Source organism: Cebus imitator, unplaced genomic scaffold (assembly GCF_001604975.1).
Source record: "Cebus imitator isolate Cc_AM_T3 unplaced genomic scaffold, Cebus_imitator-1.0 Scaffold34, whole genome shotgun sequence".
Taxonomy (NCBI): domain Eukaryota; kingdom Metazoa; phylum Chordata; class Mammalia; order Primates; family Cebidae; genus Cebus; species Cebus imitator.
The window spans coordinates 5,159,497-5,171,692 of NW_016107349.1; the positions used below are offsets into that span (position 1 = coordinate 5,159,497).

Below are 12,196 nucleotides of genomic sequence, written 5' to 3' on the forward strand. Positions count from 1 at the left end.
CCCATCTCTACTAAAAGTACATAAAAATTAGCCAGGCATGGAGGCAGGTGCCTGAAATGCCAGCTAGAAGAATGAGGCAGGAGAATTGCTTGAACCCGGGAGACAGAGGTTGCAGTGAGCTGAGATCTCGCCACTGCACTCCAGCCTGGGAGACAAGAGTGAGACGCCTCAAACAAACAAACAAAAAACAAGATCTAGTGTTCAGTAACACAATAGAGTGACTGTAGTTAAGTCAACCTACCTAGATAGCTTGATAGATAGATAGATAGGTAGATAGATAGATAGATAGATAGTTGTATAACCAATAGAGTGACTATAGTTAAGTCAATCTAGATAGATAGATGTATAACATACATACATAGATGTATAACAATATAGTTTATTGTATATTTCAAAATAACTCAAACAGTGAAATTGAATTGCTTCTAACACAAAGAAATGATAAACGCTTGAGGATGTGGATACTCCATTTACCCTAATTTGATCATTATTTGCTTGTATCAAAATATTACATGTATCCCATAAGTATATACAACAATTAGGTACCCACAATACTTAAAAATGATACAAATTTTAAAACTTTTAAAAAGAGAGATTCTCCAGTCTAACCTTTGCTGTTTAACCCAACTGTCGTTCTGCATCCTGTCATACAAATGACAAAAATCTAGAATGACAAGTAGACATAAACATTTTCTATTCTTCCCTCCAGTATTAAAATCCTTACAGAATTTTTTTACGTGTAGAAAACATTTTTTTCTTTTCTGATTTAAGTCACAATAAAATTGCACAGAATGGCATAAGTTTCTGAACTGTATTCTCAAAACAATAACCAAGTTTGGCTTTGGTGAGAAAGTCTCACAAAGCTTATTTTTTCTGTTTCTTCCTCCTGCCCTCAGTGTAGAGAATGTTAAGACTTTCAGGTATTACTGCCATAAATAAAAGTATGTCTGTCTAATTTAATGCCCAATTAAGGTAACTCTTGTGTCAACTTCCTGTTATAATTACCTACTTATTTTTTAGTCTGCTAGACTAAATGAATCCTTATGGCAAACCATATCAAATCATTTTTTTTTTGCGAGGTGAAATTAAATTAGAATACATAAATGGAGGAAACTATGGAATATTTTTAGAGATTTCAGGTTGGAAAAAATGTTAAAAGTCATCTAATATAATCTTCAACTTGATTTATGAGTCCCTTCTAAAAACTCTTAAGTTTGTTGAGGGTAAAGGTCCGCATCATTTATTTGGTTTTGTGTGCCCCCACAGAACATGAACTTCACAGATCTGCACAAAATGGGGTCTCAATAAATATTTTTGACAATTGTTGAAATATATAATACATAACCTTGTTGGACCTAGCCTGTCAGTGCCTATTGGTGAATATAAATTACTTCCCACTTGGAATGTCCGCTTCAGTAAACCCTGCATACTACGTAAGCTGATGCTCAAACCAAGAACAGCAATGCCTTCCCAGAATTTGCTAAATCATGGTGGATGTAATTCGTCAAGAACCATAATGTTACTTTAATGTAGTAGTTTGGGTGTTAATGTGATATATTTATGCCATTAAATTTTAAGAGGTTTTAGGAGACAAGGTTTTAGCTCTGGGTAGAAGACATTTTACTACTTCTGGTTTGGCATTTCAAGAGATATTCCCCGGGAAGTCTTGCAGTCCAGTCATGAAAACCTAGAGAAAAATGTCTTGTTATTTTCTGATCTCTGTTAAGTGGGAAGTTTCATATTAGGCTAAACTTGCCTTTCTCTGATTCAACTTTCTCACAGCAAAATGCATAGAAGAATGTGGAAGGAAATGAGGGAAGTGTAGTAGGGTTTAAAGATATAAATATGAAAACCAAAGACTGGACTGAAGAGAAACGTTGTTATTAAAGATACTAAAAATGGAACAATGCATTTATTTCAGTGAATTTATAATAACTGTTTTCTGAAACAGTACAATTTTGACAAACACAAAAATCTCCATGAGCTCTAAGCTATAAACACCATCTTATTAATTTTGCAACTATGGTAAACTGGAACATACCCACATAAAGACAATATAGGTGGCTCATGATCACACCTGTTACATCTTCAACCCCCAACAACAAAACTGAAGCTCATTCACAACATAATTCTCATCGGACCAATATTTGCATCTCTAAAGTGCTTAGTGCAAAGTAGATATTAAATAGAATTTCATGGCTAAATTGATAGAATGTCCATTTGTTTTCATTGCCATTGAATTTTCTTGTTTGTTGATCTCCTGTTGCCCCAAGGAAAGTAGCCAACTATTGTACTAGGACCTCATTCTAAAGTTTCCCTTAGGGTCCATATGAAGGACTCTATTACGCATTTAAATATATCAATAACTTGCAGTGCTCTCCTTTGGAGAACTGCCACAGAATAGTGGTTTATTTATTTATTTAATTTAATTTAATTTTATTTTATTTTTGTGATGGAGTTTGTCCCTTGTTGCCCAGGCTGGAGCGCAATGGTGCGATCTCAGCTCACTGCAACCTCTGCTTTCCGGATTCAAGTGATTCTCCTGCCTCAGCCTCTGGAGTAGCTGTGATTACAGGCATGCACCATCACGTCTGGCTAATTTTTGTATTTTTAGTAGAGGCAGGGTTTTGCCATGTTGACCAGGCTGGTCTCAAACTCCTGACCTCAGGTGATTCCCCCACCTCAGCCTCCCAAAGTGCTAGGATTATAGGTGTGAGTGGTTAATTTTATTACTCCAGAATTAGACCGGCAGTTCCTTATTAACTAAATAAACTTAGACAAATTAAAACTTTCTGAGCTTCAGTTTCCTCACCTGTGAAGTACAAAAGATAATAGCCATGTAGTTGTTGTCAGGATTAAAACATGTAATGCATATGAGGTGTTTCACATATTTATTGTCCTGTTTTAAGAGCCTAACAAATGTTAACTAATTGCATTGCTGTTATTAAAGTTTAAATGAGGTATATTTTTGAACTGCATATTCTGTACATGGTGTGCATGTACATATGTTTGCCATTGTTTCTGCTGTTATAAAATAGAACTGATGATATTAATTAACTTTCACCTAGTTATGGAACTTTAAAATTTTTAACATACAGTTTGTAGTCCCTCTTCAATCTGACAAAATGACAGCTTATGCTAATATTTTGTTAGACTTTCAAAGAAGAAGTTTAAACATCTGAGTTATGGTTCCAGATCTGCCACATTAATCTTTTTTTGTATGGTCTCAGTTTCCTCATTTGTAAATGAGTACAGTAACATTTACTCTACAAACCAAATAGGGTAATTTAAAATTACGATTGGAGCAGATTATACAGGCAAACTCTCTGATATTTTCTGTCAGTAGAAAAGTCACGGGCCTGGAAATCAGGGTGCTTTGGCCTCAACTTTTAGTTAGGATTCGTAGTACTAAATAGCCAGGTTACTGACTACATGTTGCTAGGAATCCCTAAAATGAGAAATAAGATAGAGGATTGACAGCAGAATGTCTGAAATCATCTCTTCCTCTAATACCCTTATTGACTCGCTTGCACTCCTTGGGATGCACTATCTTTCAGTTATTCATTATCTTGAGTTTTCCTCCATATGTTTCTAAATTTTTCTCATTTAAATATGAAGAAAGGCTCAGCAGCTAACCTCTCTGCAATTGATATTCAGGGAAAGGTGGCTTTGAGCAGATGATATTTACTCCAGACCTTGGGTTCCTGCAACTTTGTATAGTGAAGTTCAGGGAAATCCCATTTACAGCATTAAACACTGACTTGTATGCAATAATTATGCAGTACATATTAATTTGATGAAAATGAATTCAGACTAAAAGATTCCAAAGAGAGGACACAACTTTAAAATTGTGCTGTTGATGTCGTTGTTTTTTGGCTGGAGTGCAATGGTGTGATATCAGCTCATTGCAATCTCTGTCTCCCAGGTTCAAGCTATTCTCCTGCCTCAGCCTCCCATATAACTGGGATTACAGGAGCATACCACCATGCCTAGATAATTTTTGTATTTTTAGTAGAGATAGGGATTCACCATATTGGCCAGGCTGGTCTCGAACTTTTGACCTCAGGTGATCCACTGCTTTGGCCTCCCAGAATGCTGGGATTTTTACATTCATTATTAGTGTTGAAAATTTACCATTCTACAAAAAGTCAGTAGATGTTTTTAGATTGATAGATTCAATGAATTCTTTTTAAAATTGTATTTTGACATAATAATTATTTGTACTAAATCGAACTCATGAGGTAGTATAGTGTCCTTGCTTACATGTTTATTTAAATAACAACAACAACAACAACTGAGATTTCCTTTCTTTTCCCTCCTTGGTAAAATTATATGCAAGAAAATGCATAATTAGTTTTATGGTTTATTTGCAGTCCAACCATAAGTATCTCTTCATCTCACCCTCCTGGCCTCACCTTGCTTCAACCTGCTGAGTATTTTCTGTAATCTGTTTATTCATCATGTACAATTGGCAAATGAGATCACTAATTAGTTTATGCATTAATTACATTTCCATCTGTCTTTCCTTTTAGAGAAGCAGGAACAGCAATGGAAGCTAATTAACACTAAAGATGGCCCATTACCTATCCACTGTTTCATTCTCCTTTTAATCCATATGCTCTTTGTTGCCAGGTATGTGTGGGAGAACCACACCATGCAAGTAGTTTAAATGAATCTTGGTCAAGTAAACCTTCACTCTGATTCTCAGTCCCAGTTTATTTTAAGCAGCCAATTGTTAAATATAGATACAGGTAAGGGTATAGGTAGATGCAAATATAGATATCAAGCATTGAAAGTATATAATACAATATTATACATAGACTATATATGTACGTAAACAACACTGAAAATTACTTGTATGTTACAAATACATCATCTTTTTATTACTCATTTTAATAGTTTTCCTTTAAGAAAAAAATACATACCAAATTCAAATTAAATTAAAATGCAGACTTGGATTATTGAAAACAATGAAAAGAATAACTTCCTGTATCTAATCTGTAGGATCTGAACTCAATATGCTCAGCTTTCCAGAAAGGGATAAGTGTGGTAACTGTGTGTGTGTGTGTGTGTGTGTGTGTGTGTGTGTGTGTGGAGAGAGGGAGATGTTACTGAGATACACTGATTTTTAAAATTCATTTATTTCTCCTCTGAAAAAGAAATAAAAAACAGTAATACATAGTCCTTGTAAACAGCATAATTTGAAAATTTAATTTATCAGTAAGAGTTTTCAGCAATCCTTTTCTACTCATGTATGGCATAGTAACAACTGCTTAAATGTGATAGTTGCCTTCCAGAACTTTTCCTGCTTTACCTAATAGGATGATAGATAGATAGATAGATAGATAGATAGATAGATAGATAATTTATACATACATATATACATACGTACACTAATCTGTATACATATATCCACATGTTGTTGAAATGGAACTGGCCAAAAACCAGCAGAAATAAACTAGCATTCTGAGAAAATCAAATTTCTTGACTGAAAGCAATAAGGGCAGCACCTTGGAGGAGCCATGGCATGCCACGTGACCAGATGGGAGGGGGGGCCTCTAGCCATCAGCATGGGCTCCCACTGACGGATTCCGAGAAGGCTCTAAAGGAAGCTGGGATCGGTTCTAGGCTGATTGCTGTCCCTGAGACAAGGTTAGAAGCGGGATTTACCAGCCACTAGAAGCTATTGAGAGGCAAGGTGGGTTTGCTATTGCAAATCTTCACTAGAAGGTGGTCAGGCAGGTCTGAGGGCATCACAAGAAAGAAGCAAAAGACATTCAAAGAGGAGTCACTGTGACATTTTCCACATGAATGCCAAGGCTGCATGACCTTGGGAGAAACAATATTCCTGGCAACTTGGCAGCAGATTCTATATGCGCCTGTCCTTTCAGCCAACCTGCTGTAACAGCAGGGCTGCTTTTCTGTTTCATCCAAGTGAATTTTTACCACTGCTCCCACTCCTTCAGTCCCAGATTTTTACTCTTGTAGTACATATCACAAGAGTAGATAAATATTTAATGGCCATTAATAATAACCAGAGGCCTTTTTGTACACCTTAGTGATTTCAGATTGCTAAATATAAAAAGTAGGTTGAGCAAAATATGTATAATATGACCTAATTTCCTATTTTGTAAATTAATAATATATAGAGTATACTTTATAGATACAAAGTATAAAAACATATGTGTGTATTTGTATATATCACAAGAGTACAATGTATGTATATTATAAATATATATAAAGATTTTTAATCTTGTGATATATATACACATACACACATATGTTTTTCCACATTGTATATATAAGGTATACTCTATGTATTATTAGTTTACAAAATACAAAATTAGGTCATATACATATCTGGTGCAACTTTTTATATTTAGCAATCTGAATTCACTAAGGTAGTACATAAATGCCTGTGGTTATTATTAATGGCTACTTAATATTCAATAATAAATTAAAATGGTTTTCCACATTTTCTCCAATTGATTTCTATTTAAAATAATACTGATATGCACATGAAATCATTTATATATAAATATATACACATACCTATATACACATATATATACACACACACAACACAATCACATATACATGTCATTAAACACTTCAGTAGGTATTTTAAAGTTGTAAATTTTAGAAATAAATTGCTAAGTGAAAAGAGGTGTATTTTATGTTTTGATTACTCTTGAAAAGTTTGGTAGCCATTCTATTTCCACTAATGATGATGTTTACAAAAATTAGGTTTTATAAATCCTTTAATTTTGGCAATCTGATGAGTGGAACTTGTGTTTTATTATTATAATTTGGATTGCCTTGATCACAAAAAGTTTAGCATCCATTCATGCTTATTATACAATTATCTGCTTGTTTTCTTCAGCCACTTGCCTTTAATATTTCACCAAAGAAAATTAAATTTCACAGAAATAATTCAAGTAGCCTCATTATTACATAGAGAAATGTAAATGTTCAAGTAAGATGACCTCAGGTCAAATACTGAAATCCTGCCTAAGTGACTTTTTTTCTTTCACTGGTCACAGTCCAAGGAGAAATTTATTGTTTATAATCCATGCCAAGATCAACATATTTTATGTTTAATCTCACCACTTACTCATGGTGCAAATTCAGTTTTTCCATTGCAAAGTGGACTTGATACAAATTGCTTTTATACAACAGAAAATTATAGGATTAAATAAGATTAGAAATGTGAATTGCTTTGGTGATGAAATATTATAATTAAAATATGGTAATTGTAGGTTCTTTTTGTATGCAAGAATATAGGATATTATTCTATACATTTAATAGAAGCCCTAAAAACCTCAAGCCAAGGCTATCTCATATTAATTGCCTTTAAACTTTTAATACAACTATTGACCATGCTTTTCTTTGAGTTTCTAATGGCTTTAGATTATGTCTTCCTTCTTCCATTTGTTAATTCATATCAAAGTATCTAAAACACTCTGGTATATTTAGTAGGTACCCTCTAAAGAGATATGAACTCAAGAAAACCTTCTCCTCTCCAGAGGTAAAAATCTATTTCCATTATGTGGCCCTTATAATTGAGAATAATTTCATTTCATTATTCTCGATCTGTTTTTCAAATCTCATCTAAAGTCAACTTTTAGAATACAACTTCTTACTCTTAATTTACATTTCTTTCAAGTAATATATTTCACTTAATTTGTTATCTGAGGTTTTTTGGTTTTTTTTTTAATTTGGCCCACATTTATTGAAATTGGCAAATTTTAAAATGTTACAAAATAAAATTCAGCTCTGCTCAATATTTTGGGATTCAATATGTCTCCCAACTCAGACTGTAGGTATGCTGGATTTTCTTCAAAACTTTCTGTGTTTTTTTTACTTTACTTTGGATTGGTCTACTATCTCATTTAAATCTTAGTTGATCCTTTTAACCTTGACATAGATAGATATCAGTTAAATTTAACAAACTCTAATTGATCTGTAACTGCATTGATAAGGAGGATCTATAGGAAAGAAATATATATTAATTCTCAAAGATCCTAGATTATAGATGACAAATTAAACTAAGAATAGTTAGAAGTTAAATACTGAAACACAGGTATTCAGTGAAGTGATGTATGTGGCACGTTATTACAGTTGATCAAAAGTAAGAGGAGACTTGCCCAAGGATAGTCTGAGCTCAAACACACCTAGCCCTGCCTCCACCCAGTGGTTCTTCCCTAGCCACCTTGGTAGCTTAATATCAAGGGCATATACTCTTGGGAGTTCTAGGGCCCCATCCAGTGCCAGTTCCTCTTCATACTCCCACAGCTGATGCTCCCTAGAAAGTGCTACGAGCACAAAACTAAAGCACAAAACAACCAAAGCTAAGAACCCTCACAGAGTCTATTTCACCCCGCTGCCACTTCTACTGGAACAGGTGCTGATATCCATGGATGAGATACCCACAGACAGTTCGCATCACAGGACTCAGTGCAGACAACCCCCAGTGCCAGTCCAGAGCTTGGTAGACTTGCTGGGTGGCTAGACCCAGAAGGGAGTTAACAATCTCTACAGCTCAGCTCTCAGGAAGCCACATCCACAGGGAAAGAGAGGTAGTATGACATCAAGAGAACAGGCTACAGAACAAAAGAGTCTGGGCAATAGCCTGCAGCCCTAGACCTTCCCTCTGACAGAGACTGCCCAAATGAGAAGGAACTAGAAAAGCAAGTCTAGTAATATGACAAAACAAGACTTTTTAATACTCACAAAAAAAATCACACTAGTTCAACAGCAATGAATCCAAACCAAGAATACATCCCTGATTTACCTGAAAAATAAATCAGGAAGTTAGTTATTAAGCTAATCAGGGAGGTATCAGAGAAAGGTGAAGCCCAATTCAAGGAAATCCAAAAAGCAATATAAGAGGTGAAGGGAGAAATAGATAGTTTAAAGTATTTGGGGAAATAGATAGTATAAAGAAAAAAGAACCAAAATTTCAGGAAACACTGGATACCCTTATAGAGATGCAATATGCTCTGGAAAGATTCAGCAATAGAATTGAACAAGTAGAAGAAAGAAATTCAGAGCATGAAAACAAAGTCTTAGAGTTTACCTAGTCCAACAAAGACAAAAAAAAAAAAAAGAATAAGAAAATATGAACAAAGCCTCCATGAAGCCTAGGATTATGTTAAACTACCAAGCCTAAGATTAATCAGTGTTCCTGAGGAAGAAGAGAAATCTAATAAGGTTTGGAAACTATAGTTGGGGAAGTAATCAAGGAAAACTTCCCCAGCCTTACTAGAGACCCAGACATCCATACACAAGAAGCACAAAGAAATTCGTCACAAAAGGATCATCGCCTAGGCACATTGTCTTCAGGTTACTTAAAGTAAGACAAAGTAAAGAATCTTAAGAGGTGTGAGACAAAAGCACCGAGTAACCTAAAAAGAAAATCCTATCAGATTAATAGCAGATTTTGCAGCAGAAATCCTATAAGCTAGAAGGGGTTGGGGCCCTATCTTCAGCCTCCTCAAATAAAACAATTACCAGCAAAGACTTTTGTATCCACTGAAACTGAACATCATATATGAAGGCAAGATACAGTCTTTTTCAGACAAACAAATGCTGAGAGAATTTGCCACTACCAAGCCACTACTCCAAGAACTGCTAAAAGGAGCTCTAACTCTTGAAACAGATCCTGGAAACACATAAAAACAGAACCTCTTTAAAGTATAAATATCACAGAACCTATAAAACATAAATACAATTTGAAAAGCAAAAGCAAAAATTGAGAAACCAAGGCATACAGGCAAAAAATAGCATGATGAACGGAATGGTACTTCACATCTCAATACTAACATTGAATGAAAGCGGCCTAAATGCTTCACTTAAAATATACAGAACTGCAGAATGGGTAGGAATTCACCAACCAGTTATCTGCCGCCTTCAAGAGACTCACCTAACACATAAGGATTCACATAAACTGAAAGTGAAGGGGTGGAAAAGGGCATTTCATGCAAATGGACACTAAAATGGAGTGGGGGGCAATTATTCTTACATCAGAGAAAACAAACTTTAAAGCAACAGCAGTTGAAAAAAACAAAGAGAGACATTATATAATGGTTAAAGGCCTTGTCCAACAGGAAAATATCACAATCCTAAGCACATATGCACCTAATACTCAAGCTTCCAAATTTATAAAACAATTACTATTAAACCTAAGAAATGAGATAGCAACACAAAAAGAGTAGGGGACTTCAGTCCTTCACTAGCAGCACTAGACAGGTTATCAAGACAGAAATTCAGCAAAGAAACAATGGGTTTAAACTATACTTCAGAACAAATGGACTTAAAAGATATATGTGGAACATTCTATCCAACAACTGCAGAATACACATTCTATTCAACAGCACATGGAACTTTCTCCAAGATAAACAATATGATAGGCCACAAAACAAGCCTCGATAAATTTAAGAAAATTGAAATTATATTAAGCAGTCTCTCAGACCATAGTGGAATAAAATTGGAAATCAACTCTAAAAGGAACCTTCAAAACCATGCAAATACGTGGATATTAAATAACCTGCTCCTGAATGATCATTGGGTCAACAGTGAAATCAAGAAGGAAATTAAAAAATTCTTCAAACTTAATGATGGCAGTGACACAACTTATCAAAACCTCTAGAATACAGCAAAGGTGGTGCTCAGAGGAACGTTCATAACCCTAAATGCTTACATCAAAAAGACTAAAAGAGCACAAACTGACATTCTAAGGCCACAGCTCAAGGAACTAGAGAAACAAGAACAAATCAAATCCAGCAGAAGAAAGGAAATAAGCAAAATCAGAGCAGAACTAAATGAAAGTTAGTAGAAGTATCATTTGATCCAGCAATCCACTACTGGGTATCTACCCAGAGGAAAAAAAATCATAAGAAAAAGATACTTGCACACACATGTTTATAGCAGCACAATTCACAAATGCAAAATCGTGGAACTGACCCAAATGCCCATCAATCAATGAGTAGATAAAGAAACTGTGGTGATATGATGAAAAACTACTTAGCCATAAAGAGGAATGAATTAACAGCATTTGCAATGACCTGGATGAGATTGGAGACTATTATTCTAGGTGAAGTAACTCAGGAATGGAAAATCAAATATTGTGTGTTCTCACTGATATGTGGGAGTCAACCTATGAGGATTCGAAGGCATTAGAGTGAAACAATGGACTTTGGGGACTGGTGGGGAAGGATGGGTGGGGCAAAGGATATGAGACTACAAATAGGGTGCATGCAGTGTATACTGCCCAGGTGATGGGTGCACCAAAATCTCACAAATCACCACTGAAGAACTTACTCATGTGATCAAACACCACCTGTACTCCAGTAACATAGGGAAAAATAAAAAATTGAAAGAAACTACAGATACATGCAATGTAGTAGATAGAATAATGCTCCCACTTCCCCCAAAAAGATGTATAGTCTCTAATCCATGTTACATGACAAAGAGTCTTTATAGATTATTCTGGATTTTTCAGGTTGATTCAGTCTAATCACAGACTCTGTTAAATGCAAAGAATTTTCTGTGGCTATGGTTAAGGAGAGATGCAGCCGAAGTCAGAGGGATTCCAAGCATGAGAGGTACTCTATCTGCCATTACTGGAAGTGCACACATTGAGTATAGGAAGGATGTGGACAGGCTCTAGGAACAAAGACTGGTTTCCAGCCGACAGCCAGCAAGGAAATGGGGACCCCTATCCTACAGCTGCAAGACAGTGAACTTGGCCAACAACCTGAATTAACTTAGAAGTGGATTCATCCCAAGTGTCTAGAAGGAAACACAGGACTTGTTTTAGGTTTTATGAGATTCTAATCAGAGGACCCCATTGAGCCACACTGTTCCCAGAATTTTGACATTGAGAACTAAGTCAAGAAATGTGTGAGACAATAAATGTATATTGTTTTAAAGTTAAAAAAAAAAGTAAGAGGAGATGGCTGAGTTGGCAGAGTTAGGGAGGCACCCATGTTCCTCCTGGGTTAGTCTTTCAGTAGAAGAACATTAGAGACACAAAGTGTATGGGAATTCATTTATGGAAAAAGTGGGAGGTAGTTACAGTGATTAAAGTCAAGTGTTTGACATGATAGTAAGTTAGAAAATAAATATGACTGGATTTACGAAACCTTGGTTAAAACCAGGGTCTTTTCCCTTCAGTTGTGTGACATTAAGAAAC

General features: G+C 35.3%; 1 long non-coding RNA gene across 1 annotated transcript in view; it reads right to left on the reverse strand.

Moving 5' to 3' along the window:
- LOC108301423 overlaps positions 1–11,352 on the reverse strand; it is a 20,672-nt gene extending 9,320 nt beyond the window's left edge. The window contains exon 1 of the long non-coding RNA XR_001823866.2: positions 11,270–11,352. This is a non-coding gene — a long non-coding RNA (uncharacterized LOC108301423). The remainder of the gene's footprint in view (positions 1–11,269) is intronic.
- Positions 11,353–12,196: the final 844 nt, after the last annotated feature.